At 46.5% G+C, this 27,177-nt stretch overlaps 12 non-coding genes and 2 pseudogenes across 12 annotated transcripts; all 14 read left to right on the top strand.

Annotated features, from left to right (window-relative positions):
* The first annotated feature begins 186 nt into the window (after positions 1–186).
* On the top strand, positions 187–368 carry LOC130306223 (U2 spliceosomal RNA). The gene has a single exon (XR_008855608.1). It is a non-coding gene; the product is annotated as a U2 spliceosomal RNA (small nuclear RNA).
* A 2,097-nt stretch (positions 369–2,465) lies between these two features.
* LOC130306216 (U2 spliceosomal RNA) lies at positions 2,466–2,656 on the top strand. The gene has a single exon (XR_008855602.1). It is a non-coding gene; the product is annotated as a U2 spliceosomal RNA (small nuclear RNA).
* Positions 2,657–4,748: 2,092 nt separating this feature from the next.
* LOC130306196 (U2 spliceosomal RNA) lies at positions 4,749–4,939 on the top strand. Its single transcript, XR_008855582.1, has one exon. It is a non-coding gene; the product is annotated as a U2 spliceosomal RNA (small nuclear RNA).
* Positions 4,940–7,032: 2,093 nt separating this feature from the next.
* On the top strand, positions 7,033–7,223 carry LOC130306221 (U2 spliceosomal RNA). Its single transcript, XR_008855607.1, has one exon. It is a non-coding gene; the product is annotated as a U2 spliceosomal RNA (small nuclear RNA).
* A 2,084-nt stretch (positions 7,224–9,307) lies between these two features.
* On the top strand, positions 9,308–9,498 carry LOC130306207 (U2 spliceosomal RNA). The gene has a single exon (XR_008855593.1). It is a non-coding gene; the product is annotated as a U2 spliceosomal RNA (small nuclear RNA).
* Positions 9,499–11,593: 2,095 nt separating this feature from the next.
* LOC130306234 (U2 spliceosomal RNA) lies at positions 11,594–11,753 on the top strand (annotated as a pseudogene).
* A 695-nt stretch (positions 11,754–12,448) lies between these two features.
* On the top strand, positions 12,449–12,633 carry LOC130306228 (U2 spliceosomal RNA). Its single transcript, XR_008855613.1, has one exon. It is a non-coding gene; the product is annotated as a U2 spliceosomal RNA (small nuclear RNA).
* Positions 12,634–14,723: 2,090 nt separating this feature from the next.
* LOC130306219 (U2 spliceosomal RNA) lies at positions 14,724–14,914 on the top strand. Its single transcript, XR_008855605.1, has one exon. It is a non-coding gene; the product is annotated as a U2 spliceosomal RNA (small nuclear RNA).
* A 2,095-nt stretch (positions 14,915–17,009) lies between these two features.
* On the top strand, positions 17,010–17,200 carry LOC130306230 (U2 spliceosomal RNA). The gene has a single exon (XR_008855614.1). It is a non-coding gene; the product is annotated as a U2 spliceosomal RNA (small nuclear RNA).
* Positions 17,201–19,290: 2,090 nt separating this feature from the next.
* LOC130306218 (U2 spliceosomal RNA) lies at positions 19,291–19,481 on the top strand. Its single transcript, XR_008855604.1, has one exon. It is a non-coding gene; the product is annotated as a U2 spliceosomal RNA (small nuclear RNA).
* Positions 19,482–21,572: 2,091 nt separating this feature from the next.
* LOC130306235 (U2 spliceosomal RNA) lies at positions 21,573–21,732 on the top strand (annotated as a pseudogene).
* Positions 21,733–22,427: 695 nt separating this feature from the next.
* Positions 22,428–22,612, top strand: LOC130306227 (U2 spliceosomal RNA). Its single transcript, XR_008855612.1, has one exon. It is a non-coding gene; the product is annotated as a U2 spliceosomal RNA (small nuclear RNA).
* A 2,078-nt stretch (positions 22,613–24,690) lies between these two features.
* LOC130306236 (U2 spliceosomal RNA) lies at positions 24,691–24,881 on the top strand. The gene has a single exon (XR_008855615.1). It is a non-coding gene; the product is annotated as a U2 spliceosomal RNA (small nuclear RNA).
* A 2,085-nt stretch (positions 24,882–26,966) lies between these two features.
* LOC130306217 (U2 spliceosomal RNA) lies at positions 26,967–27,157 on the top strand. Its single transcript, XR_008855603.1, has one exon. It is a non-coding gene; the product is annotated as a U2 spliceosomal RNA (small nuclear RNA).
* The last annotated feature ends 20 nt before the right edge of the window (positions 27,158–27,177 follow it).

The raw sequence follows: 27,177 nt of genomic DNA on the forward strand, positions 1-27,177 counted from the left end.
CTTCGGCGAAAAGGGACATCGAACCTGGAACCTCGCAGGTACCTTTTGGTCCGGAGGCGAAGGGTAAGGTTTGTTGGGGGGCCTCTCTCCTATCGGAGAAGGGCTTGCGATAGACCGCATCCTTTGTGCACGTTTTTTTAGTGTAACACGTTTGCACTTTTTCTTGCACTTTGGGTGAATCGAAAGCACGTTCCTCGGCTTTAGATAAAAAAAAATCTGTTCTTATCAGTTTAATATCTGATACGTCCCCTATCTGGGGACCATATATTAAATGGATTTTTGAGAACGGGGGCCGATTTCGAAGCTTGCTTCCGTCGCCCTATGCATTGACCCGATATGGCAGTATCTTCGGGTACAGTGCACCACCCCCTTACAGGGTTAAAAAGAAAGATTCCTACTTTCATTGCTACCTGCTTGCTGGCTAGCCAGCTAGCCAGCCCTGTGGGCCTTGCTGCTGCTGCAGCCAAAAAACAAAAGGTGGTGCTGCTGCTGCTTCTGCTGCTTCTGCTTCTGCTTGTGTCTGGCCGCTGTTGGAGCGTCCAGGCACAGGACTTCTGCTGCTGCTGACTAAATGGCCTCCTTAATTGGATCATTTGAGTAGCCAGCACACCTGTGCAGGTAGGGCATGACATGATAGGCAGCTGCCTTGATAGCGGGTGGGTGCTGAATGTTCCTAATTGACAAAATAAGATTAATGCTTATGAAGAAATATAAAATCTCATCCCTTCCCCAATATCGCGCCACACCCCTACCCCTTAATTCCCTGGTTGAACTTGATGGACATATGTCTTTTTTCGACCGTACTAACTATGTAACTATGTAACATAACATGGGGGGGGGGGGGGGGTCTCCTGGCTGTTCACACAGGTGTGTCATTGCTGTACATTGACCATGCATTGCTTCTGTGGTATTGCAAAGGCAAAGACAAATGCTTCCAGCCATCCATTGCACTAATGGATTGGTCATCAGCTGGCTGTCTATGTCCCGCATCAATATAGACCAAAGTACAGAGGGTTAGGCTATGCTATTGTGCACCTACCTGATGCATCAGAAGGTGCGAGGCCCTTGCTAAATTCTGTGCACAGACTTTGAGATCTATACTTTAGACTGTATCTAAACCTGCTCCAACATGGACTGACATTCTGGCCTACTTTCAGCCGATGCGACTTGTCTGTCGCTGAACAGTCGCTTTTTATGTATTCAGCACCTATGTATAATGTTGTAAAAATGCTCTAGAAGCTAAAGTCGCAGAAATGTCACACATATTTGGCCTGCAACTTTCTGTGCGACAAATTCAGACAGGAAAAATCAGTATAAATCCTTAGAAAATTATCCCCCAGTGTCTCCATCTGCTGGCGGTATTGAATAAGCATTGCTGCACTGATGGGGTATGCATTAGACGAAAAAAAAGAAGAAAAAGAAGAATAATACGCCCAGAAAAGAGGCGAAAAGGAGAAAAACGTAAAAAAACGTGAAAAAAAAGTAAGAGGAAGAGAAGGGAAAAAAAGGTGGAAATGGGTTTAAAAGTGATTTCGGCGGAGAAATATATATATATATATATATATATATATATATATATATATATATATACGCGCACACACACACACATATATATAAACGTATTCTCCGTTGAGATATTGCAGCCGCTGCTGTGTCCAGGCCCAGGAGCCTTAGCACTGTGCTGTGATGTCACTCAATACCACTGACATCACTAGGTGTAAACAACATCTCTCCTTTGCTGTGTATGTGACTATGGAGCTGTTTGGTGATGTCGTCTATTATGGCCTTCATAGAAGCAACAGGAGATTGTTGCATCCATCTAGAACCCTCAGAACTACAGTGCTATGATGTCACTCACTTCCACAGGCCTTGCAGAGTGTAAACAACAACAACCCAGCTTTGTTGTGTATGTAACCATAGGGATTTGTGATGTCACCTAGAACCTTCACAGCAGCGACAGCTTTATGAGGAGCATCAGCACTGCTCTGCCTGAGCAGAACCATCACCGCCATAGGTTGTCAAATAACCCGGGTTTAACCCACACAGGTAAGTCCAATGGGGTGCAGGCATGTCCTCTATGCTTACAGCTTCCCGTGGGTGTTGGTTTGATACCGTTTGGGGACAGCCAAGGAGGCATCTGCAGGCAACAAAGGTAGGTGTGTGCTTGTGTGTGTGTTTCCTATGCAGATCCTAAGCCCAGTGTCACATGCAAGTAGGAGGAGTAAGAAGGGTTCCTGGCAAATCCGGGTTATGGATTGCATTTAAAAAGGCCCCGTGGGAGTGCAATGGGCCCCTGTCTTGCTGCTTAGCAATAATGGTATGGGTTTAGGTTCTGCTGTGTGTACTGGTGGTTGACTGCCCCCCAGCCCAGAGTGTGCATGGAAAATTGTCTGGCAGCCTCCCTGACAGCAAGCAGTGATAGTGCCCATGAAGGGCACCTTGTTGGGCCCGCCCCTTTCACGGTTATTGCTTCTCGGCCTTTTGGCTAAGATCAAGTGTAGTATCTGTTCTTATCAGTTTAATATCTGATACGTCCCCTATCTGGGGACCATATATTAAATGGATTTTTGAGAACGGGGGCCGATTTCGAAGCTTGCTTCCGTCGCCCTATGCATTGACCCGATATGGCAGTATCTTCGGGTACAGTGCACCACCCCCTTACAGGGTTAAAAAGAAAGATTCCTACTTTCATTGCTACCTGCTTGCTGGCTAGCCAGCTAGCCAGCCCTGTGGGCCTTGCTGCTGCTGCAGCCAAAAAACAAAAGGTGGTGCTGCTGCTGCTTCTGCTGCTTCTGCTTCTGCTTGTGTCTGGCCGCTGTTGGAGCGTCCAGGCACAGGACTTCTGCTGCTGCTGACTAAATGGCCTCCTTAATTGGATCATTTGAGTAGCCAGCACACCTGTGCAGGTAGGGCATGACATGATAGGCAGCTGCCTTGATAGCGGGTGGGTGCTGAATGTTCCTAATTGACAAAATAAGATTAATGCTTATGAAGAAATATAAAATCTCATCCCTTCCCCAATATCGCGCCACACCCCTACCCCTTAATTCCCTGGTTGAACTTGATGGACATATGTCTTTTTTCGACCGTACTAACTATGTAACTATGTAACATAACATGGGGGGGGGGGGGGGTCTCCTGGCTGTTCACACAGGTGTGTCATTGCTGTACATTGACCATGCATTGCTTCTGTGGTATTGCAAAGGCAAAGACAAATGCTTCCAGCCATCCATTGCACTAATGGATTGGTCATCAGCTGGCTGTCTATGTCCCGCATCAATATAGACCAAAGTACAGAGGGTTAGGCTATGCTATTGTGCACCTACCTGATGCATCAGAAGGTGCGAGGCCCTTGCTAAATTCTGTGCACAGACTTTGAGATCTATACTTTAGACTGTATCTAAACCTGCTCCAACATGGACTGACATTCTGGCCTACTTTCAGCCGATGCGACTTGTCTGTCGCTGAACAGTCGCTTTTTATGTATTCAGCACCTATGTATAATGTTGTAAAAATGCTCTAGAAGCTAAAGTCGCAGAAATGTCACACATATTTGGCCTGCAACTTTCTGTGCGACAAATTCAGACAGGAAAAATCAGTATAAATCCTTAGAAAATTATCCCCCAGTGTCTCCATCTGCTGGCGGTATTGAATAAGCATTGCTGCACTGATGGGGTATGCATTAGACGAAAAAAAAGAAGAAAAAGAAGAATAATACGCCCAGAAAAGAGGCGAAAAGGAGAAAAACGTAAAAAAACGTGAAAAAAAAGTAAGAGGAAGAGAAGGGAAAAAAAGGTGGAAATGGGTTTAAAAGTGATTTCGGCGGAGAAATATATATATATATATATATATATATATATATATATATATATATACGCGCACACACACACATATATATAAACGTATTCTCCGTTGAGATATTGCAGCCGCTGCTGTGTCCAGGCCCAGGAGCCTTAGCACTGTGCTGTGATGTCACTCAATACCACTGACATCACTAGGTGTAAACAACATCTCTCCTTTGCTGTGTATGTGACTATGGAGCTGTTTGGTGATGTCGTCTATTATGGCCTTCATAGAAGCAACAGGAGATTGTTGCATCCATCTAGAACCCTCAGAACTACAGTGCTATGATGTCACTCACTTCCACAGGCCTTGCAGAGTGTAAACAACAACAACCCAGCTTTGTTGTGTATGTAACCATAGGGATTTGTGATGTCACCTAGAACCTTCACAGCAGCGACAGCTTTATGAGGAGCATCAGCACTGCTCTGCCTGAGCAGAACCATCACCGCCATAGGTTGTCAAATAACCCGGGTTTAACCCACACAGGTAAGTCCAATGGGGTGCAGGCATGTCCTCTATGCTTACAGCTTCCCGTGGGTGTTGGTTTGATACCGTTTGGGGACAGCCAAGGAGGCATCTGCAGGCAACAAAGGTAGGTGTGTGCTTGTGTGTGTGTTTCCTATGCAGATCCTAAGCCCAGTGTCACATGCAAGTAGGAGGAGTAAGAAGGGTTCCTGGCAAATCCGGGTTATGGATTGCATTTAAAAAGGCCCCGTGGGAGTGCAATGGGCCCCTGTCTTGCTGCTTAGCAATAATGGTATGGGTTTAGGTTCTGCTGTGTGTACTGGTGGTTGACTGCCCCCCAGCCCAGAGTGTGCATGGAAAATTGTCTGGCAGCCTCCCTGACAGCAAGCAGTGATAGTGCCCATGAAGGGCACCTTGTTGGGCCCGCCCCTTTCACGGTTATCGCTTCTCGGCCTTTTGGCTAAGATCAAGTGTAGTATCTGTTCTTATCAGTTTAATATCTGATACGTCCCCTATCTGGGGACCATATATTAAATGGATTTTTGAGAACGGGGGCCGATTTCGAAGCTTGCTTCCGTCGCCCTATGCATTGACCCGATATGGCAGTATCTTCGGGTACAGTGCACCACCCCCTTACAGGGTTAAAAAGAAAGATTCCTACTTTCATTGCTACCTGCTTGCTGGCTAGCCAGCTAGCCAGCCCTGTGGGCCTTGCTGCTGCTGCAGCCAAAAAACAAAAGGTGGTGCTGCTGCTGCTTCTGCTGCTTCTGCTTCTGCTTGTGTCTGGCCGCTGTTGGAGCGTCCAGGCACAGGACTTCTGCTGCTGCTGACTAAATGGCCTCCTTAATTGGATCATTTGAGTAGCCAGCACACCTGTGCAGGTAGGGCATGACATGATAGGCAGCTGCCTTGATAGCGGGTGGGTGCTGAATGTTCCTAATTGACAAAATAAGATTAATGCTTATGAAGAAATATAAAATCTCATCCCTTCCCCAATATCGCGCCACACCCCTACCCCTTAATTCCCTGGTTGAACTTGATGGACATATGTCTTTTTTCGACCGTACTAACTATGTAACTATGTAACATAACATGGGGGGGGGGGGGGGGTCTCCTGGCTGTTCACACAGGTGTGTCATTGCTGTACATTGACCATGCATTGCTTCTGTGGTATTGCAAAGGCAAAGACAAATGCTTCCAGCCATCCATTGCACTAATGGATTGGTCATCAGCTGGCTGTCTATGTCCCGCATCAATATAGACCAAAGTACAGAGGGTTAGGCTATGCTATTGTGCACCTACCTGATGCATCAGAAGGTGCGAGGCCCTTGCTAAATTCTGTGCACAGACTTTGAGATCTATACTTTAGACTGTATCTAAACCTGCTCCAACATGGACTGACATTCTGGCCTACTTTCAGCCGATGCGACTTGTCTGTCGCTGAACAGTCGCTTTTTATGTATTCAGCACCTATGTATAATGTTGTAAAAATGCTCTAGAAGCTAAAGTCGCAGAAATGTCACACATATTTGGCCTGCAACTTTCTGTGCGACAAATTCAGACAGGAAAAATCAGTATAAATCCTTAGAAAATTATCCCCCAGTGTCTCCATCTGCTGGCGGTATTGAATAAGCATTGCTGCACTGATGGGGTATGCATTAGACGAAAAAAAAGAAGAAAAAGAAGAATAATACGCCCAGAAAAGAGGCGAAAAGGAGAAAAACGTAAAAAAACGTGAAAAAAAAGTAAGAGGAAGAGAAGGGAAAAAAAGGTGGAAATGGGTTTAAAAGTGATTTCGGCGGAGAAATATATATATATATATATATATATATATATATATATATATATATACGCGCACACACACACATATATATAAACGTATTCTCCGTTGAGATATTGCAGCCGCTGCTGTGTCCAGGCCCAGGAGCCTTAGCACTGTGCTGTGATGTCACTCAATACCACTGACATCACTAGGTGTAAACAACATCTCTCCTTTGCTGTGTATGTGACTATGGAGCTGTTTGGTGATGTCGTCTATTATGGCCTTCATAGAAGCAACAGGAGATTGTTGCATCCATCTAGAACCCTCAGAACTACAGTGCTATGATGTCACTCACTTCCACAGGCCTTGCAGAGTGTAAACAACAACAACCCAGCTTTGTTGTGTATGTAACCATAGGGATTTGTGATGTCACCTAGAACCTTCACAGCAGCGACAGCTTTATGAGGAGCATCAGCACTGCTCTGCCTGAGCAGAACCATCACCGCCATAGGTTGTCAAATAACCCGGGTTTAACCCACACAGGTAAGTCCAATGGGGTGCAGGCATGTCCTCTATGCTTACAGCTTCCCGTGGGTGTTGGTTTGATACCGTTTGGGGACAGCCAAGGAGGCATCTGCAGGCAACAAAGGTAGGTGTGTGCTTGTGTGTGTGTTTCCTATGCAGATCCTAAGCCCAGTGTCACATGCAAGTAGGAGGAGTAAGAAGGGTTCCTGGCAAATCCGGGTTATGGATTGCATTTAAAAAGGCCCCGTGGGAGTGCAATGGGCCCCTGTCTTGCTGCTTAGCAATAATGGTATGGGTTTAGGTTCTGCTGTGTGTACTGGTGGTTGACTGCCCCCCAGCCCAGAGTGTGCATGGAAAATTGTCTGGCAGCCTCCCTGACAGCAAGCAGTGATAGTGCCCATGAAGGGCACCTTGTTGGGCCCGCCCCTTTCACGGTTATCGCTTCTCGGCCTTTTGGCTAAGATCAAGTGTAGTATCTGTTCTTATCCGTTTAATATCTGATACGTCCCCTATCTGGGGACCATATATTAAATGGATTTTTGAGAACGGGGGCCGATTTCGAAGCTTGCTTCCGTCGCCCTATGCATTGACCCGATATGGCAGTATCTTCGGGTACAGTGCACCACCCCCTTACAGGGTTAAAAAGAAAGATTCCTACTTTCATTGCTACCAGCTTGCTGGCTAGCCAGCTAGCCAGCTCTGTGGGCCTTGCTGCTGCTGCAGCCAAAAAACAAAAGGTGGTGCTGCTGCTGCTTCTGCTGCTTCTGCTTCTGCTTGTGTCTGGCCGCTGTTGGAGCGTCCAGGCACAGGACTTCTGCTGCTGCTGACTAAATGGCCTCCTTAATTGGATCATTTGAGTAGCCAGCACACCTGTGCAGGTAGGGCATGACATGATAGGCAGCTGCCTTGATAGCGGGTGGGTGCTGAATGTTCCTAATTGACAAAATAAGATTAATGCTTATGAAGAAATATAAAATCTCATCCCTTCCCCAATATCGCGCCACACCCCTACCCCTTAATTCCCTGGTTGAACTTGATGGACATATGTCTTTTTTCGACCGTACTAACTATGTAACTATGTAACATAACATGGGGGGGGGGGGGTCTCCTGGCTGTTCACACAGGTGTGTCATTGCTGTACATTGACCATGCATTGCTTCTGTGGTATTGCAAAGGCAAAGACAAATGCTTCCAGCCATCCATTGCACTAATGGATTGGTCATCAGCTGGCTGTCTATGTCCCGCATCAATATAGACCAAAGTACAGAGGGTTAGGCTATGCTATTGTGCACCTACCTGATGCATCAGAAGGTGCGAGGCCCTTGCTAAATTCTGTGCACAGACTTTGAGATCTATACTTTAGACTGTATCTAAACCTGCTCCAACATGGACTGACATTCTGGCCTACTTTCAGCCGATGCGACTTGTCTGTCGCTGAACAGTCGCTTTTTATGTATTCAGCACCTATGTATAATGTTGTAAAAATGCTCTAGAAGCTAAAGTCGCAGAAATGTCACACATATTTGGCCTGCAACTTTCTGTGCGACAAATTCAGACAGGAAAAATCAGTATAAATCCTTAGAAAATTATCCCCCAGTGTCTCCATCTGCTGGCGGTATTGAATAAGCATTGCTGCACTGATGGGGTATGCATTAGACGAAAAAAAAGAAGAAAAAGAAGAATAATACGCCCAGAAAAGAGGCGAAAAGGAGAAAAACGTAAAAAAACGTGAAAAAAAAGTAAGAGGAAGAGAAGGGAAAAAAAGGTGGAAATGGGTTTAAAAGTGATTTCGGCGGAGAAATATATATATATATATATATATATATATATATATATATACGCACACACACACACATATATATAAACGTATTCTCCGTTGAGATATTGCAGCCGCTGCTGTGTCCAGGCCCAGGAGCCTTAGCACTGTGCTGTGATGTCACTCAATACCACTGACATCACTAGGTGTAAACAACATCTCTCCTTTGCTGTGTATGTGACTATGGAGCTGTTTGGTGATGTCGTCTATTATGGCCTTCATAGAAGCAACAGGAGATTGTTGCATCCATCTAGAACCCTCAGAACTACAGTGCTATGATGTCACTCACTTCCACAGGCCTTGCAGACTGTAAACAACAACAACCCAGCTTTGTTGTGTATGTAACCATAGGGATTTGTGATGTCACCTAGAACCTTCACAGCAGCGACAGCTTTATGAGGAGCATCAGCACTGCTCTGCCTGAGCAGAACCATCACCGCCATAGGTTGTCAAATAACCCGGGTTTAACCCACACAGGTAAGTCCAATGGGGTGCAGGCATGTCCTCTATGCTTACAGCTTCCCGTGGGTGTTGGTTTGATACCGTTTGGGGACAGCCAAGGAGGCATCTGCAGGCAACAAAGGTAGGTGTGTGCTTGTGTGTGTGTTTCCTATGCAGATCCTAAGCCCAGTGTCACATGCAAGTAGGAGGAGTAAGAAGGGTTCCTGGCAAATCCGGGTTATGGATTGCATTTAAAAAGGCCCCGTGGGAGTGCAATGGGCCCCTGTCTTGCTGCTTAGCAATAATGGTATGGGTTTAGGTTCTGCTGTGTGTACTGGTGGTTGACTGCCCCCCAGCCCAGAGTGTGCATGGAAAATTGTCTGGCAGCCTCCCTGACAGCAAGCAGTGATAGTGCCCATGAAGGGCACCTTGTTGGGCCCGCCCCTTTCACGGTTATCGCTTCTCGGCCTTTTGGCTAAGATCAAGTGTAGTATCTGTTCTTATCAGTTTAATATCTGATACGTCCCCTATCTGGGGACCATATATTAAATGGATTTTTGAGAACGGGGGCCGATTTCGAAGCTTGCTTCCGTCGCCCTATGCATTGACCCGATATGGCAGTATCTTCGGGTACAGTGCACCACCCCCTTACAGGGTTAAAAAGAAAGATTCCTACTTTCATTGCTACCTGCTTGCTGGCTAGCCAGCTAGCCAGCCCTGTGGGCCTTGCTGCTGCTGCAGCCAAAAAACAAAAGGTGGTGCTGCTGCTGCTTCTGCTGCTTCTGCTTCTGCTTGTGTCTGGCCGCTGTTGGAGCATCCAGGCACAGGACTTCTGCTGCTGCTGACTAAATGGCCTCCTTAATTGGATCATTTGAGTAGCCAGCACACCTGTGCAGGTAGGGCATGACATGATAGGCAGCTGCCTTGATAGCGGGTGGGTGCTGAATGTTCCTAATTGACAAAATAAGATTAATGCTTATGAAGAAATATAAAATCTCATCCCTTCCCCAATATCGCGCCACACCCCTACCCCTTAATTCCCTGGTTGAACTTGATGGACATATGTCTTTTTTCGACCGTACTAACTATGTAACTATGTAACATAACATGGGGGGGGGAGGGGGGGGGTCTCCTGGCTGTTCACACAGGTGTGTCATTGCTGTACATTGACCATGCATTGCTTCTGTGGTATTGCAAAGGCAAAGACAAATGCTTCCAGCCATCCATTGCACTAATGGATTGGTCATCAGCTGGCTGTCTATGTCCCGCATCAATATAGACCAAAGTACAGAGGGTTAGGCTATGCTATTGTGCACCTACCTGATGCATCAGAAGGTGCGAGGCCCTTGCTAAATTCTGTGCACAGACTTTGAGATCTATACTTTAGACTGTATCTAAACCTGCTCCAACATGGACTGACATTCTGGCCTACTTTCAGCCGATGCGACTTGTCTGTCGCTGAACAGTCGCTTTTTATGTATTCAGCACCTATGTATAATGTTGTAAAAATGCTCTAGAAGCTAAAGTCGCAGAAATGTCACACATATTTGGCCTGCAACTTTCTGTGCGACAAATTCAGACAGGAAAAATCAGTATAAATCCTTAGAAAATTATCCCCCAGTGTCTCCATCTGCTGGCGGTATTGAATAAGCATTGCTGCACTGATGGGGTATGCATTAGACGAAAAAAAAGAAGAAAAAGAAGAATAATACGCCCAGAAAAGAGGCGAAAAGGAGAAAAACGTAAAAAAAACGTGAAAAAAAAGTAAGAGGAAGAGAAGGGAAAAAAAGGTGGAAATGGGTTTAAAAGTGATTTCGGCGGAGAAATATATATATATATATATATATATATATATATATATATATATACGCGCACACACACACATATATATAAACGTATTCTCCGTTGAGATATTGCAGCCGCTGCTGTGTCCAGGCCCAGGAGCCTTAGCACTGTGCTGTGATGTCACTCAATACCACTGACATCACTAGGTGTAAACAACATCTCTCCTTTGCTGTGTATGTGACTATGGAGCTGTTTGGTGATGTCGTCTATTATGGCCTTCATAGAAGCAACAGGAGATTGTTGCATCCATCTAGAACCCTCAGAACTACAGTGCTATGATGTCACTCACTTCCACAGGCCTTGCAGAGTGTAAACAACAACAACCCAGCTTTGTTGTGTATGTAACCATAGGGATTTGTGATGTCACCTAGAACCTTCACAGCAGCGACAGCTTTATGAGGAGCATCAGCACTGCTCTGCCTGAGCAGAACCATCACCGCCATAGGTTGTCAAATAACCCGGGTTTAACCCACACAGGTAAGTCCAATGGGGTGCAGGCATGTCCTCTATGCTTACAGCTTCCCGTGGGTGTTGGTTTGATACCGTTTGGGGACAGCCAAGGAGGCATCTGCAGGCAACAAAGGTAGGTGTGTGCTTGTGTGTGTGTTTCCTATGCAGATCCTAAGCCCAGTGTCACATGCAAGTAGGAGGAGTAAGAAGGGTTCCTGGCAAATCCGGGTTATGGATTGCATTTAAAAAGGCCCCGTGGGAGTGCAATGGGCCCCTGTCTTGCTGCTTAGCAATAATGGTATGGGTTTAGGTTCTGCTGTGTGTACTGGTGGTTGACTGCCCCCCAGCCCAGAGTGTGCATGGAAAATTGTCTGGCAGCCTCCCTGACAGCAAGCAGTGATAGTGCCCATGAAGGGCACCTTGTTGGGCCCGCCCCTTTCACGGTTATCGCTTCTCGGCCTTTTGGCTAAGATCAAGTGTAGTATCTGTTCTTATCAGTTTTCATGCTGGTGGGGATGGGTGCTGCATGGAGGATGCAGGTGTACCAGGGCTTTCCGGGGCTGGTTCTGAGGAATCAGCTCGACGGCTGCCCCGATGTGACCTGTTCCCTCCGGGTCTCGCCATGAGGCTGAGAGGGTCTAGAGCCGAGGTACTTTTGTGCCTCGGGGAGTGGTGACCCCGAGGTGCCGAAACTCACTGGGAGAATAGACTCACTGAGTTGAAGCACGGGCACCATAATCTCTTCACCTTGTGGCACTCACCTCTTGATTCCCGGCCTTCTGGCTAGGATCAGAGAAATTTTTATTGATCCGGCCGGATGTCCGGGCAGTATATCTGCACACATTCACTTATTTATTTCTTTTTTGTCTCACTGTGTCACTTTTTGCGTGTTGTGTGTTCACAGGATTGGTCAGGATGCGGTAGCCCTTCTGGGTGTCCCTCCTGGCGGTCTAGGGGAGGTGTGTGTGTGGCCATTAGGTTCCGCACCTCCCTGCAAACACCCCGGGTACTCCTGCTTTGGCAGGGTACCTACCGTAATCGGCTCTGCGGGCAGATACCTTGGCTAACGCCAAGGGGGATGCCGGGAGCATTTGTGGTCCCCTAGTAGCTTCGGCGAAAAGGGACATTGAACCTGGAACCTCGCAGGTACCTTTTGGTACGGAGGCGAAGGGTAAGGTTTGTTGGGGGGCCTCTCTCCTATCGGAGAAGGGCTTGCGATAGACCGCATCCTTTGTGCACGTTTTTTTAGTGTAACACGTTTGCACTTTTTCTTGCACTTTGGGTGAATCGAAAGCACGTTCCTCGGCTTTAGATAAAAAAAAAAAAAAAAAAATCTGTTCTTATCAGTTTAATATCTGATACGTCCCCTTTCTGGGGACCATATATTAAATGGATTTTTGAGAACGGGGGCCGATTTCGAAGCTTGCTTCCGTCGCCCTATGCATTGACCCGATATGGCAGTATCTTCGGGTACAGTGCACCACCCCCTTACAGGGTTAAAAAGAAAGATTCCTACTTTCATTGCTACCTGCTTGCTGGCTAGCCAGCTAGCCAGCCCTGTGGGCCTTGCTGCTGCTGCAGCCAAAAAACAAAAGGTGGTGCTGCTGCTGCTTCTGCTGCTTCTGCTTCTGCTTGTGTCTGGCCGCTGTTGGAGCGTCCAGGCACAGGACTTCTGCTGCTGCTGACTAAATGGCCTCCTTAATTGGATCATTTGAGTAGCCAGCACACCTGTGCAGGTAGGGCATGACATGATAGGCAGCTGCCTTGATAGCGGGTGGGTGCTGAATGTTCCTAATTGACAAAATAAGATTAATGCTTATGAAGAAATATAAAATCTCATCCCTTCCCCAATATCGCGCCACACCCCTACCCCTTAATTCCCTGGTTGAACTTGATGGACATATGTCTTTTTTCGACCGTACTAACTATGTAACTATGTAACATAACATGGGGGGGGGGGGGTCTCCTGGCTGTTCACACAGGTGTGTCATTGCTGTACATTGACCATGCATTGCTTCTGTGGTATTGCAAAGGCAAAGACAAATGCTTCCAGCCATCCATTGCACTAATGGATTGGTCATCAGCTGGCTGTCTATGTCCCGCATCAATATAGACCAAAGTACAGAGGGTTAGGCTATGCTATTGTGCACCTACCTGATGCATCAGAAGGTGCGAGGCCCTTGCTAAATTCTGTGCACAGACTTTGAGATCTATACTTTAGACTGTATCTAAACCTGCTCCAACATGGACTGACATTCTGGCCTACTTTCAGCCGATGCGACTTGTCTGTCGCTGAACAGTCGCTTTTTATGTATTCAGCACCTATGTATAATGTTGTAAAAATGCTCTAGAAGCTAAAGTCGCAGAAATGTCACACATATTTGGCCTGCAACTTTCTGTGCGACAAATTCAGACAGGAAAAATCAGTATAAATCCTTAGAAAATTATCCCCCAGTGTCTCCATCTGCTGGCGGTATTGAATAAGCATTGCTGCACTGATGGGGTATGCATTAGACGAAAAAAAAGAAGAAAAAGAAGAATAATACGCCCAGAAAAGAGGCGAAAAGGAGAAAAACGTAAAAAAACGTGAAAAAAAAGTAAGAGGAAGAGAAGGGAAAAAAAGGTGGAAATGGGTTTAAAAGTGATTTCGGCGGAGAAATATATATATATATATATATATATATATATATATATATATATATACGCGCACACACACACATATATATAAACGTATTCTCCGTTGAGATATTGCAGCCGCTGCTGTGTCCAGGCCCAGGAGCCTTAGCACTGTGCTGTGATGTCACTCAATACCACTGACATCACTAGGTGTAAACAACATCTCTCCTTTGCTGTGTATGTGACTATGGAGCTGTTTGGTGATGTCGTCTATTATGGCCTTCATAGAAGCAACAGGAGATTGTTGCATCCATCTAGAACCCTCAGAACTACAGTGCTATGATGTCACTCACTTCCACAGGCCTTGCAGACTGTAAACAACAACAACCCAGCTTTGTTGTGTATGTAACCATAGGGATTTGTGATGTCACCTAGAACCTTCACAGCAGCGACAGCTTTATGAGGAGCATCAGCACTGCTCTGCCTGAGCAGAACCATCACCGCCATAGGTTGTCAAATAACCCGGGTTTAACCCACACAGGTAAGTCCAATGGGGTGCAGGCATGTCCTCTATGCTTACAGCTTCCCGTGGGTGTTGGTTTGATACCGTTTGGGGACAGCCAAGGAGGCATCTGCAGGCAACAAAGGTAGGTGTGTGCTTGTGTGTGTGTTTCCTATGCAGATCCTAAGCCCAGTGTCACATGCAAGTAGGAGGAGTAAGAAGGGTTCCTGGCAAATCCGGGTTATGGATTGCATTTAAAAAGGCCCCGTGGGAGTGCAATGGGCCCCTGTCTTGCTGCTTAGCAATAATGGTATGGGTTTAGGTTCTGCTGTGTGTACTGGTGGTTGACTGCCCCCCAGCCCAGAGTGTGCATGGAAAATTGTCTGGTAGCCTCCCTGAGAGCAAGCAGTGATAGTGCCCATGAAGGGCACCTTGTTGGGCCCGCCCCTTTCACGGTTATCGCTTCTCGGCCTTTTGGCTAAGATCAAGTGTAGTATCTGTTCTTATCAGTTTAATATCTGATACGTCCCCTATCTGGGGACCATATATTAAATGGATTTTTGAGAACGGGGGCCGATTTCGAAGCTTGCTTCCGTCGCCCTATGCATTGACCCGATATGGCAGTATCTTCGGGTACAGTGCACCACCCCCTTACAGGGTTAAAAAGAAAGATTCCTACTTTCATTGCTACCTGCTTGCTGGCTAGCCAGCTAGCCAGCCCTGTGGGCCTTGCTGCTGCTGCAGCCAAAAAACAAAAGGTGGTGCTGCTGCTGCTTCTGCTGCTTCTGCTTCTGCTTGTGTCTGGCCGCTGTTGGAGCGTCCAGGCACAGGACTTCTGCTGCTGCTGACTAAATGGCCTCCTTAATTGGATCATTTGAGTAGCCAGCACACCTGTGCAGGTAGGGCATGACATGATAGGCAGCTGCCTTGATAGCGGGTGGGTGCTGAATGTTCCTAATTGACAAAATAAGATTAATGCTTATGAAGAAATATAAAATCTCATCCCTTCCCCAATATCGCGCCACACCCCTACCCCTTAATTCCCTGGTTGAACTTGATGGACATATGTCTTTTTTCGACCGTACTAACTATGTAACTATGTAACATAACATGGGGGGGGGGGGGGGGTCTCCTGGCTGTTCACACAGGTGTGTCATTGCTGTACATTGACCATGCATTGCTTCTGTGGTATTGCAAAGGCAAAGACAAATGCTTCCAGCCATCCATTGCACTAATGGATTGGTCATCAGCTGGCTGTCTATGTCCCGCATCAATATAGACCAAAGTACAGAGGGTTAGGCTATGCTATTGTGCACCTACCTGATGCATCAGAAGGTGCGAGGCCCTTGCTAAATTCTGTGCACAGACTTTGAGATCTATACTTTAGACTGTATCTAAACCTGCTCCAACATGGACTGACATTCTGGCCTACTTTCAGCCGATGCGACTTGTCTGTCGCTGAACAGTCGCTTTTTATGTATTCAGCACCTATGTATAATGTTGTAAAAATGCTCTAGAAGCTAAAGTCGCAGAAATGTCACACATATTTGGCCTGCAACTTTCTGTGCGACAAATTCAGACAGGAAAAATCTGTATAAATCCTTAGAAAATTATCCCCCAGTGTCTCCATCTGCTGGCGGTATTGAATAAGCATTGCTGCACTGATGGGGTATGCATTAGACGAAAAAAAAGAAGAAAAAGAAGAATAATACGCCCAGAAAAGAGTCGAAAAGGAGAAAAACGTAAAAAAACGTGAAAAAAAAGTAAGAGGAAGAGAAGGGAAAAAAAGGTGGAAATGGGTTTAAAAGTGATTTCGGCGGAGAAATATATATATATATATATATATATATATATATATATATATATATATACGCGCACACACACACATATATATAAACGTATTCTCCGTTGAGATATTGCAGCCACTGCTGTGTCCAGGCCCAGGAGCCTTAGCACTGTGCTGTGATGTCACTCAATACCACTGACATCACTAGGTGTAAACAACATCTCTCCTTTGCTGTGTATGTGACTATGGAGCTGTTTGGTGATGTCGTCTATTATGGCCTTCATAGAAGCAACATGAGATTGTTGCATCCATCTAGAACCCTCAGAACTACAGTGCTATGATGTCACTCACTTCCACAGGCCTTGCAGAGTGTAAACAACAACAACCCAGCTTTGTTGTGTATGTAACCATAGGGATTTGTGATGTCACCTAGAACCTTCACAGCAGCGACAGCTTTATGAGGAGCATCAGCACTGCTCTGCCTGAGCAGAACCATCACCGCCATAGGTTGTCAAATAACCCGGGTTTAACCCACACAGGTAAGTCCAATGGGGTGCAGGCATGTCCTCTATGCTTACAGCTTCCCGTGGGTGTTGGTTTGATACCGTTTGGGGACAGCCAAGGAGGCATCTGCAGGCAACAAAGGTAGGTGTGTGCTTGTGTGTGTGTTTCCTATGCAGATCCTAAGCCCAGTGTCACATGCAAGTAGGAGGAGTAAGAAGGGTTCCTGGCAAATCCGGGTTATGGATTGCATTTAAAAAGGCCCCGTGGGAGTGCAATGGGCCCCTGTCTTGCTGCTTAGCAATAATGGTATGGGTTTAGGTTCTGCTGTGTGTACTGGTGGTTGACTGCCCCCCAGCCCAGAGTGTGCATGGAAAATTGTCTGGCAGCCTCCCTGACAGCAAGCAGTGATAGTGCCCATGAAGGGCACCTTGTTGGGCCCGCCCCTTTCACGGTTATCGCTTCTCGGCCTTTTGGCTAAGATCAAGTGTAGTATCTGTTCTTATCAGTTTAATATCTGATACGTCCCCTATCTGGGGACCATATATTAAATGGATTTTTGAGAACGGGGGCCGATTTCGAAGCTTGCTTCCGTCGCCCTATGCATTGACCCGATATGGCAGTATCTTCGGGTACAGTGCACCACCCCCTTACCGGGTTAAAAAGAAAGATTCCTACTTTCATTGCTACCTGCTTGCTGGCTAGCCAGCTAGCCAGCCCTGTGGGCCTTGCTGCTGCTGCAGCCAAAAAGCAAAAGGTGGTGCTGCTGCTGCTTCTGCTGCTTCTGCTTCTGCTTGTGTCTGGCTGCTGTTGGAGCGTCCAGGCACAGGACTTCTGCTGCTGCTGACTAAATGGCCTCCTTAATTGGATCATTTGAGTAGCCAGCACACCTGTGCAGGTAGGGCATGACATGATAGGCAGCTGCCTTGATAGCGGGTGGGTGCTGAATGTTCCTAATTGACAAAATAAGATTAATGCTTATGAAGAAATATAAAATCTCATCCCTTCCCCAATATCGCGCCACACCCCTACCCCTTAATTCCCTGGTTGAACTTGATGGACATATGTCTTTTTTCGACCGTACTAACTATATAACTATGTAACATAACATGGGGGGGGGGGGGGGTCTCCTGGCTGTTCACACAGGTGTGTCATTGCTGTACATTGACCATGCATTGCTTCTGTGGTATTGCAAAGGCAAAGACAAATGCTTCCAGCCATCCATTGCACTAATGGATTGGTCATCAGCTGGCTGTCTATGTCCCGCATCAATATAGACCAAAGTACAGAGGGTTAGGCTATGCTATTGTGCACCTACCTGATGCATCAGAAGGTGCGAGGCCCTTGCTAAATTCTGTGCACAGACTTTGAGATCTATACTTTAGACTGTATCTAAACCTGCTCCAACATGGACTGACATTCTGGCCTACTTTCAGCCGATGCGACTTGTCTGTCGCTGAACAGTCGCTTTTTATGTATTCAGCACCTATGTATAATGTTGTAAAAATGCTCTAGAAGCTAAAGTCGCAGAAATGTCACACATATTTGGCCTGCAACTTTCTGTGCGACAAATTCAGACAGGAAAAATCAGTATAAATCCTTAGAAAATTATCCCCCAGTGTCTCCATCTGCTGGCGGTATTGAATAAGCATTGCTGCACTGATGGGGTATGCATTAGACGAAAAAAAAGAAGAAAAAGAAGAATAATACGCCCAGAAAAGAGGCGAAAAGGAGAAAAACGTAAAAAAACGTGAAAAAAAAGTAAGAGGAAGAGAAGGGAAAAAAAGGTGGAAATGGGTTTAAAAGTGATTTCGGCGGAGAAATATATATATATATATATATATATATATATATATATATATATATGCGCACACACACACATATATATAAACGTATTCTCCGTTGAGATATTGCAGCCGCTGCTGTGTCCAGGCCCAGGAGCCTTAGCACTGTGCTGTGATGTCACTCAATACCACTGACATCACTAGGTGTAAACAACATCTCTCCTTTGCTGTGTATGTGACTATGGAGCTGTTTGGTGATGTCGTCTATTATGGCCTTCATAGAAGCAACAGGAGATTGTTGCATCCATCTAGAACCCTCAGAACTACAGTGCTATGATGTCACTCACTTCCACAGGCCTTGCAGAGTGTAAACAACAACAACCCAGCTTTGTTGTGTATGTAACCATAGGGATTTGTGATGTCACCTAGAACCTTCACAGCAGCGACAGCTTTATGAGGAGCATCAGCACTGCTCTGCCTGAGCAGAACCATCACCGCCATAGGTTGTCAAATAACCCGGGTTTAACCCACACAGGTAAGTCCAATGGGGTGCAGGCATGTCCTCTATGCTTACAGCTTCCCGTGGGTGTTGGTTTGATACCGTTTGGGGACAGCCAAGGAGGCATCTGCAGGCAACAAAGGTAGGTGTGTGCTTGTGTGTGTGTTTCCTATGCAGATCCTAAGCCCAGTGTCACATGCAAGTAGGAGGAGTAAGAAGGGTTCCTGGCAAATCCGGGTTATGGATTGCATTTAAAAAGGCCCCGTGGGAGTGCAATGGGCCCCTGTCTTGCTGCTTAGCAATAATGGTATGGGTTTAGGTTCTGCTGTGTGTACTGGTGGTTGACTGCCCCCCAGCCCAGAGTGTGCATGGAAAATTGTCTGGCAGCCTTCCTGACAGCAAGCAGTGATAGTGCCCATGAAGGGCACCTTGTTGGGCCCGCCCCTTTCACGGTTATCGCTTCTCGGCCTTTTGGCTAAGATCAAGTGTAGTATCTGTTCTTATCAGTTCAATATCTGATACGTCCCCTATCTGGGGACCATATATTAAATGGATTTTTGAGAACGGGGGCCGATTTCGAAGCTTGCTTCCGTCGCCCTATGCATTGACCCGATATGGCAGTATCTTCGGGTACAGTGCACCACCCCCTTACAGGGTTAAAAAGAAAGATTCCTACTTTCATTGCTACCTGCTTGCTGGCTAGCCAGCTAGCCAGCCCTGTGGGCCTTGCTGCTGCTGCAGCCAAAAAACAAAAGGTGGTGCTGCTGCTGCTTCTGCTGCTTCTGCTTCTGCTTGTGTCTGGCCGCTGTTGGAGCGTCCAGGCACAGGACTTCTGCTGCTGCTGACTAAATGGCCTCCTTAATTGGATCATTTGAGTAGCCAGCACACCTGTGCAGGTAGGGCATGACATGATAGGCAGCTGCCTTGATAGCGGGTGGGTGCTGAATGTTCCTAATTGACAAAATAAGATTAATGCTTATGAAGAAATATGAAATCTCATCCCTTCCCCAATATCGCGCCACACCCCTACCCCTTAATTCCCTGGTTGAACTTGATGGACATATGTCTTTTTTCGACCGTACTAACTATGTAACTATGTAACATAACATGGGGGGGGGGGGGGTCTCCTGGCTGTTCACACAGGTGTGTCATTGCTGTACATTGACCATGCATTGCTTCTGTGGTATTGCAAAGGCAAAGACAAATTCTTCCAGCCATCCATTGCACTAATGGATTGGTCATCAGCTGGCTGTCTATGTCCCGTATCAATATAAACCAAAGTACAGAGGGTTAGGCTATGCTATTGTGCACCTACCTGATGCATCAGAAGGTGCGAGGCCCTTGCTAAATTCTGTGCACAGACTTTGAGATCTATACTTTAGACTGTATCTAAACCTGCTCCAACATGGACTGACATTCTGGCCTACTTTCAGCCGATGCGACTTGTCTGTCGCTGAACAGTCGCTTTTTATGTATTCAGCACCTATGTATAATGTTGTAAAAATGCTCTAGAAGCTAAAGTCGCAGAAATGTCACACATATTTGGCCTGCAACTTTCTGTGCGACAAATTCAGACAGGAAAAATCAGTATAAATCCATAGAAAATTATCCCCCAGTGTCTCCATCTGCTGGCGGTATTGAATAAGCATTGCTGCACTGATGGGGTATGCATTAGACGAAAAAAAAGAAGAAAAAGAAGAATAATACGCCCAGAAAAGAGGCGAAAAGGAGAAAAACGTAAAAAAACGTGAAAAAAAAGTAAGAGGAAGAGAAGGGAAAAAAAGGTGGAAATGGGTTTAAAAGTGATTTCGGCGGAGAAATATATATATATATATATATATATATATATATATATATATATATACGCGCACACACACACATATATATAAACGTATTCTCCGTTGAGATATTGCAGCCGCTGCTGTGTCCAGGCCCAGGAGCCTTAGCACTGTGCTGTGATGTCACTCAATACCACTGACATCACTAGGTGTAAACAACATCTCTCCTTTGCTGTGTATGTGACTATGGAGCTGTTTGGTGATGTCGTCTATTATGGCCTTCATAGAAGCAACAGGAGATTGTTGCATCCATCTAGAACCCTCAGAACTACAGTGCTATGATGTCACTCACTTCCACAGGCCTTGCAGAGTGTAAACAACAACAACCCAGCTTTGTTGTGTATGTAACCATAGGGATTTGTGATGTCACCTAGAACCTTCACAGCAGCGACAGCTTTATGAGGAGCATCAGCACTGCTCTGCCTGAGCAGAACCATCACCGCCATAGGTTGTCAAATAACCCGGGTTTAACCCACACAGGTAAGTCCAATGGGGTGCAGGCATGTCCTCTATGCTTACAGCTTCCCGTGGGTGTTGGTTTGATACCGTTTGGGGACAGCCAAGGAGGCATCTGCAGGCAACAAAGGTAGGTGTGTGCTTGTGTGTGTGTTTCCTATGCAGATCCTAAGCCCAGTGTCACATGCAAGTAGGAGGAGTAAGAAGGGTTCCTGGCAAATCCGGGTTATGGATTGCATTTAAAAAGGCCCCGTGGGAGTGCAATGGGCCCCTGTCTTGCTGCTTAGCAATAATGGTATGGGTTTAGGTTCTGCTGTGTGTACTGGTGGTTGACTGCCCCCCAGCCCAGAGTGTGCATGGAAAATTGTCTGGCAGCCTCCCTGACAGCAAGCAGTGATAGTGCCCATGAAGGGCACCTTGTTGGGCCCGCCCCTTTCACGGTTATCGCTTCTCGGCCTTTTGGCTAAGATCAAGTGTAGTATCTGTTCTTATCAGTTTTCATGCTGGTGGGGATGGGTGCTGCATGGAGGATGCAGGTGTACCAGGGCTTTCCGGGGCTGGTTCTGAGGAATCAGCTCGACGGCTGCCCCGATGTGACCTGTTCCCTCCGGGTCTCGCCATGAGGCTGAGAGGGTCTAGAGCCGAGGTACTTTTGTGCCTCGGGGAGTGGTGACCCCGAGGTGCCGAAACTCACTGGGAGAATAGGCTCACTGAGTTGAAGCACGGGCACCATAATCTCTTCACCTTGTGGCACTCACCTCTTGATTCCCGGCCTTCTGGCTAGGATCAGAGAAATTTTTATAGATCCGGCCGGATGTCCGGGCAGTATATCTGCACACATTCACTTATTTATTTCTTTTTTGTCTCACTGTGTCACTTTTTGCGTGTTGTGTGTTCACAGGATTTGTCAGGATGCGGTAGCCCTTCTGGGTGTCCCTCCTGGCGGTCTAGGGGAGGTGTGTGTGGCCATTAGGTTCCGCACCTCCCTGCAAACACCCCGGGTACTCCTGCTTTGGCAGGGTACCTACCGTAATCGGCTCTGCGGGCAGATACCTTGGCCAACGCCAAGGGGGATGCCGGGAGCATTTGTGGTCCCCTAGTAGCTTCGGCGAAAAGGGACATCGAACCTGGAACCTCGCAGGTACCTTTTGGTCCGGAGGTGAAGGGTAAGGTTTGTTGGGGGGCCTCTCTCCTATCGGAGAAGGGCTTGCGATAGACCGCATCCTTTGTGCACGTTTTTTTTTAGTGTAACACGTTTGCACTTTTTCTTGCACTTTGGGTGAATCGAAAGCACGTTCCTCGGCTTTAGATAAAAAAAAAAAAAAAAAAATCTGTTCTTATCAGTTTAATATCTGATACGTCCCCTATCTGGGGACCATATATTAAATGGATTTTTGAGAACGGGGGCCGATTTCGAAGCTTGCTTCCGTCGCCCTATGCATTGACCCGATATGGCAGTATCTTCGGGTACAGTGCACCACCCCCTTACAGGGTTAAAAAGAAAGATTCCTACTTTCATTGCTACCTGCTTGCTGGCTAGCCAGCTAGCCAGCCCTGTGGGCCTTGCTGCTGCTGCAGCCAAAAAACAAAAGGCGGTGCTGCTGCTGCTTCTGCTTCTGCTTGTGTCTGGCCGCTGTTGGAGCGTCCAGGCACAGGACTTCTGCTGCTGCTGACTAAATGGCCTCCTTAATTGGATCATTTGAGTAGCCAGCACACCTGTGCAGGTAGGGCATGACATGATAGGCAGCTGCCTTGATAGCGGGTGGGTGCTGAATGTTCCTAATTGACAAAATAAGATTAATGCTTATGAAGAAATATAAAATCTCATCCCTTCCCCAATATCGCGCCACACCCCTACCCCTTAATTCCCTGGTTGAACTTGATGGACATATGTCTTTTTTCGACCGTACTAACTATGTAACTATGTAACATAACATGGGGGGGGGGGGTCTCCTGGCTGTTCACACAGGTGTGTCATTGCTGTACATTGACCATGCATTGCTTCTGTGGTATTGCAAAGGCAAAGACAAATGCTTCCAGCCATCCATTGCACTAATGGATTGGTCATCAGCTGGCTGTCTATGTCCCGCATCAATATAGACCAAAGTACAGAGGGTTAGGCTATGCTATTGTGCACCTACCTGATGCATCAGAAGGTGCGAGGCCCTTGCTAAATTCTGTGCACAGACTTTGAGATCTATACTTTAGACTGTATCTAAACCTGCTCCAACATGGACTGACATTCTGGCCTACTTTCAGCCGATGCGACTTGTCTGTCGCTGAACAGTCGCTTTTTATGTATTCAGCACCTATGTATAATGTTGTAAAAATGCTCTAGAAGCTAAAGTCGCAGAAATGTCACACATATTTGGCCTGCAACTTTCTGTGCGACAAATTCAGACAGGAAAAATCAGTATAAATCCTTAGAAAATTATCCCCCAGTGTCTCCATCTGCTGGCGGTATTGAATAAGCATTGCTGCACTGATGGGGTATGCATTAGACGAAAAAAAAGAAGAAAAAGAAGAATAATACGCCCAGAAAAGAGGCGAAAAGGAGAAAAACGTAAAAAAACGTGAAAAAAAAGTAAGAGGAAGAGAAGGGAAAAAAAGGTGGAAATGGGTTTAAAAGTGATTTCGGCGGAGAAATATATATATATATATATATATATATATATATATATATATATACGCGCACACACACACATATATATAAACGTATTCTCCGTTGAGATATTGCAGCCGCTGCTGTATCCAGGCCCAGGAGCCTTAGCACTGTGCTGTGATGTCACTCAATACCACTGACATCACTAGGTGTAAACAACATCTCTCCTTTGCTGTGTATGTGACTATGGAGCTGTTTGGTGATGTCGTCTATTATGGCCTTCATAGAAGCAACAGGAGATTGTTGCATCCATCTAGAACCCTCAGAACTACAGTGCTATGATGTCACTCACTTCCACAGGCCTTGCAGAGTGTAAACAACAACAACCCAGCTTTGTTGTGTATGTAACCATAGGGATTTGTGATGTCACCTAGAACCTTCACAGCAGCGACAGCTTTATGAGGAGCATCAGCACTGCTCTGCCTGAGCAGAACCATCACCGCCATAGGTTGTCAAATAACCCGGGTTTAACCCACACAGGTAAGTCCAATGGGGTGCAGGCATGTCCTCTATGCTTACAGCTTCCCGTGGGTGTTGGTTTGATACCGTTTGGGGACAGCCAAGGAGGCATCTGCAGGCAACAAAGGTAGGTGTGTGCTTGTGTGTGTGTTTCCTATGCAGATCCTAAGCCCAGTGTCACATGCAAGTAGGAGGAGTAAGAAGGGTTCCTGGCAAATCCGGGTTATGGATTGCATTTAAAAAGGCCCCGTGGGAGTGCAATGGGCCCCTGTCTTGCTGCTTAGCAATAATGGTATGGGTTTAGGTTCTGCTGTGTGTACTGGTGGTTGACTGCCCCCCAGCCCAGAGTGTGCATGGAAAATTGTCTGGCAGCCTCCCTGACAGCAAGCAGTGATAGTGCCCATGAAGGGCACCTTGTTGGGCCCGCCCCTTTCACGGTTATCGCTTCTCGGCCTTTTGGCTAAGATCAAGTGTAGTATCTGTTCTTATCAGTTTAATATCTGATACGTCCCCTATCTGGGGACCATATATTAAATGGATTTTTGAGAACGGGGGCCGATTTCGAAGCTTGCTTCCGTCGCCCTATGCATTGACCCGATATGGCAGTATCTTCGGGTACAGTGCACCACCCCCTTACAGGGTTAAAAAGAAAGATTCCTACTTTCATTGCTACCTGCTTGCTGGCTAGCCAGCTAGCCAGCCCTGTGGGCCTTGCTGCTGCTGCAGCCAAAAAACAAAAGGTGGTGCTGCTGCTGCTTCTGCTGCTTCTGCTTCTGCTTGTGTCTGGCCGCTGTTGGAGCGTCCAGGCACAGGACTTCTGCTGCTGCTGACTAAATGGCCTCCTTAATTGGATCATTTGAGTAGCCAGCACACCTGTGCAGGTAGGGCATGACATGATAGGCAGCTGCCTTGATAGCGGGTGGGTGCTGAATGTTCCTAATTGACAAAATAAGATTAATGCTTATGAAGAAATATAAAATCTCATCCCTTCCCCAATATCGCGCCACACCCCTACCCCTTAATTCCCTGGTTGAACTTGATGGACATATGTCTTTTTTCGACCGTACTAACTATGTAACTATGTAACATAACATGGGGGGGGGGGGGGTCTCCTGGCTGTTCACACAGGTGTGTCATTGCTGTACATTGACCATGCATTGCTTCTGTGGTATTGCAAAGGCAAAGACAAATGCTTCCAGCCATCCATTGCACTAATGGATTGGTCATCAGCTGGCTGTCTATGTCCCGCATCAATATAGACCAAAGTACAGAGGGTTAGGCTATGCTATTGTGCACCTACCTGATGCATCAGAAGGTGCGAGGCCCTTGCTAAATTCTGTGCACAGACTTTGAGATCTATACTTTAGACTGTATCTAAACCTGCTCCAACATGGACTGACATTCTGGCCTACTTTCAGCCGATGCGACTTGTCTGTCGCTGAACAGTCGCTTTTTATGTATTCAGCACCTATGTATAATGTTGTAAAAATGCTCTAGAAGCTAAAGTCGCAGAAATGTCACACATATTTGGCCTGCAACTTTCTGTGCGACAAATTCAGACAGGAAAAATCAGTATAAATCCTTAGAAAATTATCCCCCAGTGTCTCCATCTGCTGGCGGTATTGAATAAGCATTGCTGCACTGATGGGGTATGCATTAGACGAAAAAAAAGAAGAAAAAGAAGAATAATACGCCCAGAAAAGAGGCGAAAAGGAGAAAAACGTAAAAAAACGTGAAAAAAAAGTAAGAGGAAGAGAAGGGAAAAAAAGGTGGAAATGGGTTTAAAAGTGATTTCGGCGGAGAAATATATATATATATATATATATATATATATATATATATACGCGCACACACACACATATATATAAACGTATTCTCCGTTGAGATATTGCAGCCGCTGCTGTGTCCAGGCCCAGGAGCCTTAGCACTGTGCTGTGATGTCACTCAATACCACTGACATCACTAGGTGTAAACAACATCTCTCCTTTGCTGTGTATGTGACTATGGAGCTGTTTGGTGATGTCGTCTATTATGGCCTTCATAGAAGCAACAGGAGATTGTTGCATCCATCTAGAACCCTCAGAACTACAGTGCTATGATGTCACTCACTTCCACAGGCCTTGCAGAGTGTAAACAACAACAACCCAGCTTTGTTGTGTATGTAACCATAGGGATTTGTGATGTCACCTAGAACCTTCACAGCAGCGACAGCTTCATGAGGAGCATCAGCACTGCTCTGCCTGAGCAGAACCATCACCGCCATAGGTTGTCAAATAACCCGGGTTTAACCCACACAGGTAAGTCCAATGGGGTGCAGGCATGTCCTCTATGCTTACAGCTTCCCGTGGGTGTTGGTTTGATACCGTTTGGGGACAGCCAAGGAGGCATCTGCAGGCAACAAAGGTAGGTGTGTGCTTGTGTGTGTGTTTCCTATGCAGATCCTAAGCCCAGTGTCACATGCAAGTAGGAGGAGTAAGAAGGGTTCCTGGCAAATCCGGGTTATGGATTGCATTTAAAAAGGCCCCGTGGGAGTGCAATGGGCCCCTGTCTTGCTGCTTAGCAATAATGGTATGGGTTTAGGTTCTGCTGTGTGTACTGGTGGTTGACTGCCCCCCAGCCCAGAGTGTGCATGGAAAATTGTCTGGCAGCCTCCCTGACAGCAAGCAGTGATAGTGCCCATGAAGGGCACCTTGTTGGGCCCGCCCCTTTCACGGTTATCGCTTCTCGGCCTTTTGGCTAAGATCAAGTGTAGTATCTGTTCTTATCAGTTTAATATCTGATACGTCCCCTATCTGGGGACCATATATTAAATGGATTTTTGAGAACGGGGGCCGATTTCGAAGCTTGCTTCCGTCGCCCTATGCATTGACCCGATATGGCAGAATCTTCGGGTACAGTGCACCACCCCCTTACAGGGTTAAAAAGAA

Source organism: Hyla sarda, unplaced genomic scaffold (assembly GCF_029499605.1).
Source record: "Hyla sarda isolate aHylSar1 unplaced genomic scaffold, aHylSar1.hap1 scaffold_1359, whole genome shotgun sequence".
NCBI classification, from domain to species: Eukaryota; Metazoa; Chordata; class Amphibia; order Anura; family Hylidae; genus Hyla; species Hyla sarda.